The 10,603-nt window shown below is 34.4% G+C and overlaps 1 protein-coding gene across 1 annotated transcript in view; it reads right to left on the reverse strand.

Moving 5' to 3' along the window:
* pkib (protein kinase (cAMP-dependent, catalytic) inhibitor beta) overlaps window positions 1–8,087 on the reverse strand; it is a 33,327-nt gene extending 25,240 nt beyond the window's left edge. The window contains exon 1 of the mRNA XM_051138768.1: window positions 7,933–8,087. The gene's annotated coding sequence lies outside the window, so the exon portion shown is untranslated. The remainder of the gene's footprint in view (window positions 1–7,932) is intronic.
* Between the last annotated feature and the right edge of the window lie 2,516 nt (window positions 8,088–10,603).

Consider the following 10,603-nt stretch of genomic DNA (forward strand, 5'->3'; position numbering starts at 1 on the left):
AAATTTTACTGTCCAAAAACTTTTGACTGGTAGTGTATGTTATTATGGATGCACAACTTTAAATCTTAAATAATGCAGTATGACGGTTTGTTTGTTTAGCATTTTATCAAATACAGTTATTAGACTGCATTAATGCCACCTACAATAAGACTGAAAAGTCTGCGTATTTGGGGGGGAATTATTATTAAGTGTATTACTGAAATAATTTTTGGAATTAAATTGAAATATTTTGATTTTTGAAAAAATTGTATTACCTAGGCCTACTACTAATGGCACACTCCATTATATTCCTGTCGCTATTTAAATAATTAATTTTAACAAAATGGTGATTCCCAGCGACAGCAATCATTCCGGTGATATGAGCGACAGCAAATCGCTGTCAGAAAGTAAACAGGGCTTAACACAAGCATCAAAGGATTTATAAAACTCAGTATGTTGCACTTGGCCAAACAAAATGTCAGATGTAAGACAGGCCTTTTAAAACAGCATTGATTGTATTTTACAACACTTTTCCGTACACCTACAGTCTAGGCTTATGACACACATAATGTGCCATGCATGAAGACACTGTGCTTTCATAAATAATTCACATCTGCGAGGGTTCCAGTGTAAGATCGATAAGAGCTCCTTGTGAATGCGACCCCTTATTCTCCCGTCACCGACAATTTATCCAGCGCAAACACAGACACGGGTTTTATTTGACAGAAAGTGAGAGTTTTAAAGCTTCACAACATGCAACAATCTGTTTTATTTACTTGACATATGGTACGTACAGCTCAGAGCAGACAATAAAATAAGCTGCTGTCTTGGTGCAAGAGATTTTGACAGTTAGCAAGGGAAGATCAAACTGAAAGCCTGGATACCTTGGTCCCTAGATTGCCTGCGGTGTATTTTTAGGTCCAATATGATGATGTGCTCAAATCCGGCGATTTAAGATAAGAGATAACAGTGAGACCTCTGGCCCTTTATAACCCTCCGGTGTCAGACTTTACACAAGCCCTGCCACACTATATTGTAGAGCGGAGGATTAGGGCTTATCGCTAGAACACTGTGTGGTCTTTAACTCTTTACTGAAGGAGAAACCCCACACGATGCACCCCATATGGTGAGATGCATAAAAGCCCACATGTCGTTAGCAATGTGCGTCTCTGCAAACTACCGCTGATCCATCAGTGTCACCTGCACAAAACACCCAACATCAAAAACGATCATGATTTTAATGGAAAAAACTATAAAAATGCAACAGTAAAAACCTGGTAATTGGTTAACTGTAAGTTCCCTTCCTATATACAGTGAAAAACCGTATGAACAGAAAAACATATTACATTATTAGGGCCCTATGATATCCGTTTTATTTTTTCCCAAATTCCATTTTTTTTTTCCAAATTCAGTTTTTTCCTGTTTTAATTTTTCTCAACTCTTTTTTTGAGAATCGCGGAAATGATAGGGCCCTACATTATAATTAATTTTCAGTACAAAAAGGTGATTTGACATGTCCAGAATTCTGAGACACTTCATATTATAAATATATTACACGCTGTGTGGTCATTGTGGTTTAAAAACAAGTAGTCTCGCGTAGCCAGACCTTTAGACCTTTAGACAGCAACCAATCACGTTTCATCTTGTGCCGCGTCATGTTTAGGGGCGTGGAAATGTCGCCACAATAATAGAAAGGTGTGTAAAACTCTTTGACATATTGCCTATGCCGTGAACTTTACATTTTTCATACTTTTGAAAATCCAGCATTTAGTTGATCCTGATAAGCACTCATTGTCACATTTGTAAACACGACAGCTTTCTTCTTTCATGAGGGGGTTTGGCGCCACAGCGTTTTTGTTTCCAGGAACATTAAAGAACGTGACACACACGTCTACCAGAAATCCTGTTGGACCTAACCAATCCGATGATGACTTTGAAACTCCTTAAGTGTTTCCAGCTAAGTAAGCCTTATACATCAGATGTTTAGCCCACGTTCTGACTAAAAAACAAGTGACTTTATGCCATTGAAACACAATCAGCAGTGAAAGTGAAAACATTTCGCTATATGTCTGAGCACGGGAATATTGAGTTATTTTTGCCACTTCATAGGCTTTTAACTGTTAAATACAATACTTGCCCATCTTTGCAAGTATCCTCATAAGAACAGCAATTTGGGTCTTAAGAAAATGCAAACAACTGAGAAAGAAAACGTGTTACAGTACTTTGGATACGGGAAAGTCTTAAAGTGACAGCAGTCTAATATTCCTGCCGTCTGTCATTCATACTAATCAAACAAAAAAAGAGAAAATCTCTTACTGCTCTTGACTAAATCACTTTTGTAACTTTAATAAGAATAAATACGTATTTTATTTACACAGTGAAGAATATGCAGCATTAATACATTTGATTTCTTTATACAATGAACGTAGTATATATATATTTTTTCTGCAGTTTTTTTGTCCTGTTGCTTGTGATTAGTTTCTTATTCTTTTTTCGCTAAACTTTTTTCGGCTTTTTTGATATATTTTTGTGATATTGACACTGGTTACAAGAATTATGAAATTTCTATGGTATCAATAATTTTGACATCATAAAGACCTTATTTAAAGCAAGAACAAATATATTGTAATATATATAATTACCGTAAAATAAAATTACTCATCGTAATTTAAAGGTCCACTGAATTGGTTTGAAACATGCAGCGTTATTATATGTGTTGATGTAATTTTAACTGAAACAGGAAGACAGGCGGGACATGGATATGTCCATGGATATGTCCTGCCCTGTCTTCCTGTTTCCCTTTAGCGTTTTGTTTATATGACAGGTTGGGCCAGAGCTGTTGACCTCGGTAAAGCCACATTTGACAGTGTAAGACAGCCACAATTTTATCCATATCACATATATAAAATAGCATTCTGTGTAGAATTTAAATGTGTCTCATACATTTTGTGGTTTGCACCAAGTCGCACATATGATCCGCTCTGTGTTATTGTGTCTCTGGATCGGTTTGGTGACACAAAGCAAAACCTGGCTTCATTCGCGCCAACGGAATGCATATTTACACTGTCTGAATTGTTCCCTATCCCCTATATAGTGCACTACTAGTGCCATTTAGCGTCCAGAAAACCGTAAATTGAATCGATTCAGACGCAGCTGCATCGTCTATTTATAGTGTATGGGGCGGGACACTTCGGATTCTAGAGAGTATTTGATTGGACAGAAATTTTGATGAGAAGCTGAAAATGGTTGATCCATATTAGCGGAAGTTAGAGACTGTAAGTTTTGAATGCTTATACTGTATCTTCTAAATGCAAATTTAATCATTGTTTTGGAGCACTCTAGCTTACAGATAACCTTGAAGCTAACATATTCATACTAAAATCCAAAAAACTTCCATTTTGATTTCATGGGGACTTTAAAGTAAGATAAATTAAATTGATTGGTTCAACCTTTTGACTACTAGATGGCCACAAAACACCACAAAGCTTTGTTTAATTTAAAATTATGTGATGCAAATAAACCTGTTATGCCTACAAATTTATGTGTAATTTTATGTGTAATATGTGACCCTGGACCACAAAACCAGTCATAAGTCACACTGGTATATTTGTAGCGATAGCCAACAATACATTATATGGGTCAAAATTATCGATTTTTCTTTTATGCCAAAAATCATTAGGATATTAAGTAAAGATCATGTTACATGAAGATATTTTGTACATTTTCTACCGTAAACATATCACAACTTAATTTTTGATTAGTATGCATTGCTAGGAACTTAATTTGGACAACTTTAAAGGTGATTTTCTCAATATTTTGATTTTTTTTTTTTTGCACCCTCAGATTCTAGATTTTCATATAGTTGTATCTCGGTCAAATATTGTACTATCCTATCAAACCATACATCAATGGAGAGCTTATTTATTTAGCTTCCAGATATTGTATAAAATCCTTATGACTGGTTTTGTGGTCCAGTGTCACATATTTAAATGTAAAATTTCTTTGCCACTAGCATTATCTAGCTGAAGTGCAAAAACAATGATTGTTTTCAAACAATTTGTCTTTGATTGGGTAAATAGAGTCCAAAAATACGTAAGTTGTTTAAGTATTACATATACAGTAACTGCCAGAAACTGCGCAGTAGCTCTACTCCAAGTTGTATTGGGTATAAAAAGTTACTGTTGAGTAATCTGTGACTGTTTGTACTGCATGCTGCAATGCCTTTTATTGTTCATTAACAGGAGAATATTTATGTAATGCACGGACCAATTGATGGAATGAATGGAGAGTTGAGCTCTCTTGGGATCTCGCCAGTGAAACACTAGAACAGAAGCTGTCATGCCTTTCACTACAGCCTTGATGATACTCTGAGGGAGGCTGAAACAGAATGAATATCAGCTGTTAAAAGAGAGCAGAGAGAGAGAGATAGAGAAAGAGGCTGTGCTTCTTCAAGGCCAAATTTTGATCTGTTGCATATTGTCGGCTTAAATCGGTTTAATCTTTTCAAATGCCTGCTCTAAAAGACTAAAAAAGGACTTTGGGTTACAAATATGCACCTGAACCTTCCAGTGAATTAAAGCAATAATATGTTTCAATTTACTCATTACATGTTTAGATTGTGTGTCACTTTATTGACTTTAACTTTGGAACTTTAATCCTCCTAAAAACACTGAGGCAAATTTGATATCATAAACAAATGTAGTATATGGAAGCTTTTTTCATCACAGGATAAAAAATAAAAAAGGTAACTGTGACTTTTGATCTCACAATTCAGTCTGTTTTTTTTCCAGAATTGTAATTTTCAATTCTAACAAATAAGTCAAAATTGTGGGATTGTTGCAATTACCTTTTTTATTTTGTATTCCCTGGTAGAAACAAAGAACAGAATCGCAAGACTAATTCAGATCAATTTTTCTTAGAACTGCAGAAAAAAGCTTGAATTGTGAGATATAAACTCAGAATCGTGAGATATAATGTTGGAACAACTAGTTTTGCACTTTAATTGTGCGGAAGTCCAACTTAAGTATATCTGATTGTGCTAAAGTGGAACTTTACACTTTAGGTACACTTTAAATTTTTGGCATTTAAAGACTGATATTATTGAAAAATCAGACAATCCTCATCAACATTCAAACATATTTTAGGCTTAATATTAATGAATGTGCACTGTGCACAAGTAGTACTCCAAATAAAGTTTAATTACAATTTTTATATAAGTAAGTCTCAAGCGATATGTGACCCTGGACCACAATAACAGTCATAAGGGTCAATTTTTTTAAATTAAGATTAAGATTAAGATACGTCATCTCAAAACTGAATAAATAAGCCTTTCATTGATGTATGGTTTGTTAGGATAGGACAATATTTGGTCAGAATACAACTATTTGAAAATCTGTAATCTAAGGATGCAAAAAATCCAAATATTGAGAAAATATTTGTCCAAATGAAGTTCTTAGCAATGCATATTACTAATCAAAAATTAAGTTTGGATATATTTACGGGAGGAAATTTACAAAATATCTTCATGGAACATGATCTGTATTTAATACCCTAATGATTTTTGGCATAAAAGGAAAATTGATCATTTTGACCCACACAATGTATTGTTGGCTACTGCTACAAATATACCCGTGCTACTTAAGACTGGTTTTGTGGTCCAGGGTCACATATGTCAGTAAATATGTTAACAGACTTAAACTGTACTTAGTATAACATGCATTTTAAATCTATTATATTTTACTAGGAGTAACAGAGCAATATTTTGACTTTATGGCAGAATCAACCGATGAATGGCTTAAAATGCTTTCAATTAATCCAATTAAATATGCAGAAACATCTATAAGATTATTCTAATATTAAACATTTCTTGCTCCAAAAATATGCATCAGCATTTCACAGCATGAACATGCTCCGTTTCATTACTTGTGATTTTCAAATTCCATGCGTTTGATGAGAATCGTAGAACAACTTATCACTGTCACAATCCTTTTATGTAATCAAACTGCTTAAGTTTTTCTAACAGCAGCATTTTGTTAAAACCACAACTTTGCGTGTTAAAATAGCCCTTAAGAAATAAAACAACAAGTCTGGGCACCAAATCTGCTTTTTTTGTCTAATTGCCGGTCTTGTGACATATGTGTGAAAGCACACCGGCAAGTGTGAACGTGCAGCACGAGCGGTAATAGAGAAAATAAACTGTGCCAAACGATACTGTCTGGTCCCATGAGCACAATTAACTTTACGAACAAGCAGACACCGCTGCAAAGTTTCTGTTATCATCAACAAGGCCAATTAAAAATAGATTCTCCATGGGTGGCACCCAGCAGGAGATGCTCCACTGTACCACGGCACAACATACACACATCTCTTTGTGACCGAGACGCATTCTGCCATTGAGATTAATAGTTGTAGAAGGGCGGCTACTATATTGCAAATTTAAAAATACAGAAATGTCTATCTACATTTAGAAATGTACAAAAGACAGTCTTAATTCTTAGCATGCAGGTTATTATTATCAGTAAGTGTGCTGATAATAAAATAACAGCTTTTGAGAACCAGATCCTGCCCTCTGTGAGCACATCTCTGGAGGGTCACTGAGCTGTTCTGGCGAAAGATGGGACGTATCAATGTGTAATTTCATGTGTGATTTAACCCTGCTGGAGGCTCATCCATTATCACAGTGCAGCAACATGACAATCTTTTGTTACCAACAACACAAGTGTAGTATACAAAAATAGATGCATCCATAACAACGGACAAAAGAACCATATACCAGGCTGTAAATGCAGAACTCATTATAATAGAAAGGACACGGTGCCTGTTTGAGTAAATGCCACTAGATGAGAAGATAATGAAACTGCTGTGTCTCCTAGGCAACTTTAACCGCCTTTAACTTAGTATGTTGCAATTAAATGATCACAAATGTCACAGTGTCTGTTCTGCTCATACTCTCCAGGGCTTTGGAACAGCAAAATGAATTTAAAATGAGGGGGGAAATACATTTTAAAAATGTTCATGATTTAATAACTTTTAAAAAACATATTAAATATTTTAAATGTTTTGAAATTATAACTTTGAAAAGGAATATACCGTTTACCCCAGACAATTTAACTTTACAACCATGAAGCTTATTACAGCACACATGAATCATTTACATACACAATTATAATGAACAGCTGCAATAATCCCTGCTGGAAAATCCAGTTCAAGCTGTTTTGGAACTGTTTCTAGCTGGTTCACCAGCAATCATGTTCTAAAATCCAATTTCATTGACTTAGTATGACCAACTGGCAGCTGGTTTGTTGCTGCATGGTCTAATATGGTGCATTGACCACCTAATGACCATCTTAGACCAGTTGGAAACAAGAAGAATTTCATTTTAGTACATCCAATTCAAGGTCAGTGTGATTTCAGACACATAGAACAGAACTAAATAATGACAATAAAACACTCAACAGTTCAGTTCTAGCATAACCTTTCATCTAAACCTCATTGAAAAGCATGCAGCAGCATCATTTCACCATGTAAACCATTCAAATGCAAACTGCTTTCATATTAAATAAATAAATCTAAAAAAAAAAAAAAAAGAATTAGGGCTATCTGTATGTATCCTTCATGTGTCAGACGCGTAGGGTATATAGCATGATCACAGTGCATATGAACTGCCGGGTGAGATGACACTCGAATAGGAACAATAGATTTTTCCTACGACTGGGATTGTTTAACTACCGTCTATACTCATTCAAAACACGTGGTTCATTCATTTACTTATCGTTCTTGTCATATAAGCGGCATGTAAATGAACGGACAGCTGTAATGCATCAGTGAGCATCTGGATAAAGCAGCGCACATAGAGAACTTCAAAGCGCGCAGTGATGCTCTCCACATACGCGTCTGACACATCTCTAACCTCCTGTCTTTCTTGTGACAGTCCTGCAGCAGTGTTTTACTCACTCCGAATATAAAGCAACTCCTCGAAGCAGAGCTATCCGGGAGAACACTCCGAATCAGTACCAACAGAGGCTATCCGCGAGGGGAACTCCGCGTATTGAGACCATCTTCGTCGTGATTCTCCTTCTCTCTGACACTGAGTCCAGCGCGAGCGAGCACAACTACCTCGCGCGCCGCTGACATCACGCGAGAGCGCGCATAGCCAGACGCTGCCTGTCATAGTTACACTTCAGACAATGAAAAGTATTTATAGTTCCACATTAGACAGAAAATTACGTTATTTGTCTATTTGCCTATTTCTATATCTATCTATCTATCTATCTATCTATAAATACATACATACACGCATATATACATTCATACATGTGTATATCTAATGTATAACTTCTCATTTATTCATATGAATATGTTATGGGAATATTGTTATTATTATCAATTTTGCAGCGGGGTCTGCTTGTTCGTTATTATTGTTATTAATAATAATAATAATAATATTACCATAAACATATTAAATGTCTTCAATTTATATTTATATCTCGGACAACTATATAAATGAAACTAATCTAATCTATAATCTATGTATATTTAATATAGAATTTCTAATTAATTAATTATACATTAATAACTATAACAATAATAATAATTAGTAGCAGTAGTAGTAGTAGTATCATAATCATATTTAGTGTCTTCAATTTATATTTTATTATCCTTTAATTTATATATTATCCAGAATTCAGTTATTTGATAACATATTAAATAAATAAATAAATAGTATGGGAAGATTATTATTATTATTACCATAAACATATTAAATGTTTTCAATGCATAGTTTATTACCCTTTAATATATATATATATATATATATATATATATATATTTATATTTATATGTATGCATGTATGTATGTATATAATATCCAGAGTGCTCTCTTGAACAAAAATAATATAATATTATTAATAATATAATATAATATAATATAATAAATATGTGACCCTTGACCATAAAACCATGAGATTTTTACATCATCTGAAAGCTTGCATGGTTTGTTAAGATAGAACAATATTTGACAGAGATACAACAATTTAAAAATCTGGAATCTGAGGGTGCAAAAAAAAAAAAAAAAAAAAAAAAAAAAAAAATCAAAATATTAAGAAAATCGCCTTTAAAGTTGTTCAGATGAAGTTCTTAGCAAAGCATACTACTAGTTAAAAATTAAGTTTTGATATATTTATGGAACATGAAGATATACTTAACATGAAGATATACTTTACTTAACATTTGAATTATTTTTGGCATAAAAGAAAAATCAATTATTTTGACCCATACATTGTATTGTTGGCTATTGCTACAAATACACCTGTGCTACTTATGACTGGTTTTGTAGTCCAGGTATATATATTCCCATTTGCATATGTCTGTTATTTAGTCCTTCCATAATCAAAGTTGACACCTCATGCTCTATTTTTACCAGACACTAACTCTGTGACCCACCGCCCTGAGGGTCACACTGTAATCTGTTTCTTACAACTACCTTAAGCACCTTATGCAACCACAATCCTCCCCATTAACGAACAAAACAGTAACCCTTTGAACTGGCTGAGGATAATTACTTCTGTACAATCCTGCTCCACACGACCACACAGCAGCCACTTCATCCCATTTGTCATTTCCAAAAATAAAATGAACTCTGCTGGCCCAAGGGCATGTGTTTAATTATGAAGTGATAGAGGATGTCTGTAGACCAAAAGAGTATTGATCTAAAAGAGTGACTAAAAGAGATTTTTCCTGAAAAATGTATGAAGGAGTTATTAACTATGAAAAAGGCAACCCAGCTCTCTGGAGAAAAGGCAGATGGTGCAGGAACCAGAGGGAGAAATTGCAGTTCTGTTATCATCAGCTGAATAACTGTTTGTTAATTTGATTATTAAAGCAATTGGACTGACTCACATGTCCTTGCTTTGCATAATCCTTATTTGGTTGGTTTGTATATTGTAAATTACCTGCTATCAGACAAATGTTCAACTAAACCCTTCAAGTCCAATGTGTTAGATTCACTGATCAAAACTAGTAGTAGATAGTTTAAACTATCACATATGGATTCTGATAGAATTAGAATTAAAATATATCCTTAATCATCCCTGAGATCCATTAATATGAGTAGCATAATCTATTTGGAACACAGAAAAACAGGAAAACTTTGTATGTAATGAAATTTAACCTTAAATGGAAATGATTCCAGAATTACACATTTGCCACTTGTCACTTTCTCTGGTTTGGAGACATTATAGGCTGACCAAGTGTATCACAGACTGGTGGCTCTTTCATAAGACATTCTGGGCCAATTACAGCTCTTATGTAAAGTATCACTTCTGCCTCATCTCAGAAATAAGCCTAGAGATAGAAGTCATTTTTAAATTGGCTGTGGAAAGTGTAAATAAGTTTAATCCATACAAATAACAGAGATGAGACTTGCAAGATTATGACTCCATCTTGAGAAACAACATCTCAGTGAATGAACTTTACTGCCATAACCATTTTAAATGATATGCTATCCTAAAAATAGTGCATGCAAATCCAACATTCACATCAGACTTTGACCAATAACATTTCCCGGAGCAGCCTTCTCAGAACACAGATATTCTAGAGCTCCCCTTATTTAATCATTTGCCTCCGT

The sequence above is a fragment of the Labeo rohita genome, chromosome 20 (genome assembly GCF_022985175.1).
Source record: "Labeo rohita strain BAU-BD-2019 chromosome 20, IGBB_LRoh.1.0, whole genome shotgun sequence".
Taxonomy (NCBI): Eukaryota; Metazoa; Chordata; class Actinopteri; order Cypriniformes; family Cyprinidae; genus Labeo; species Labeo rohita.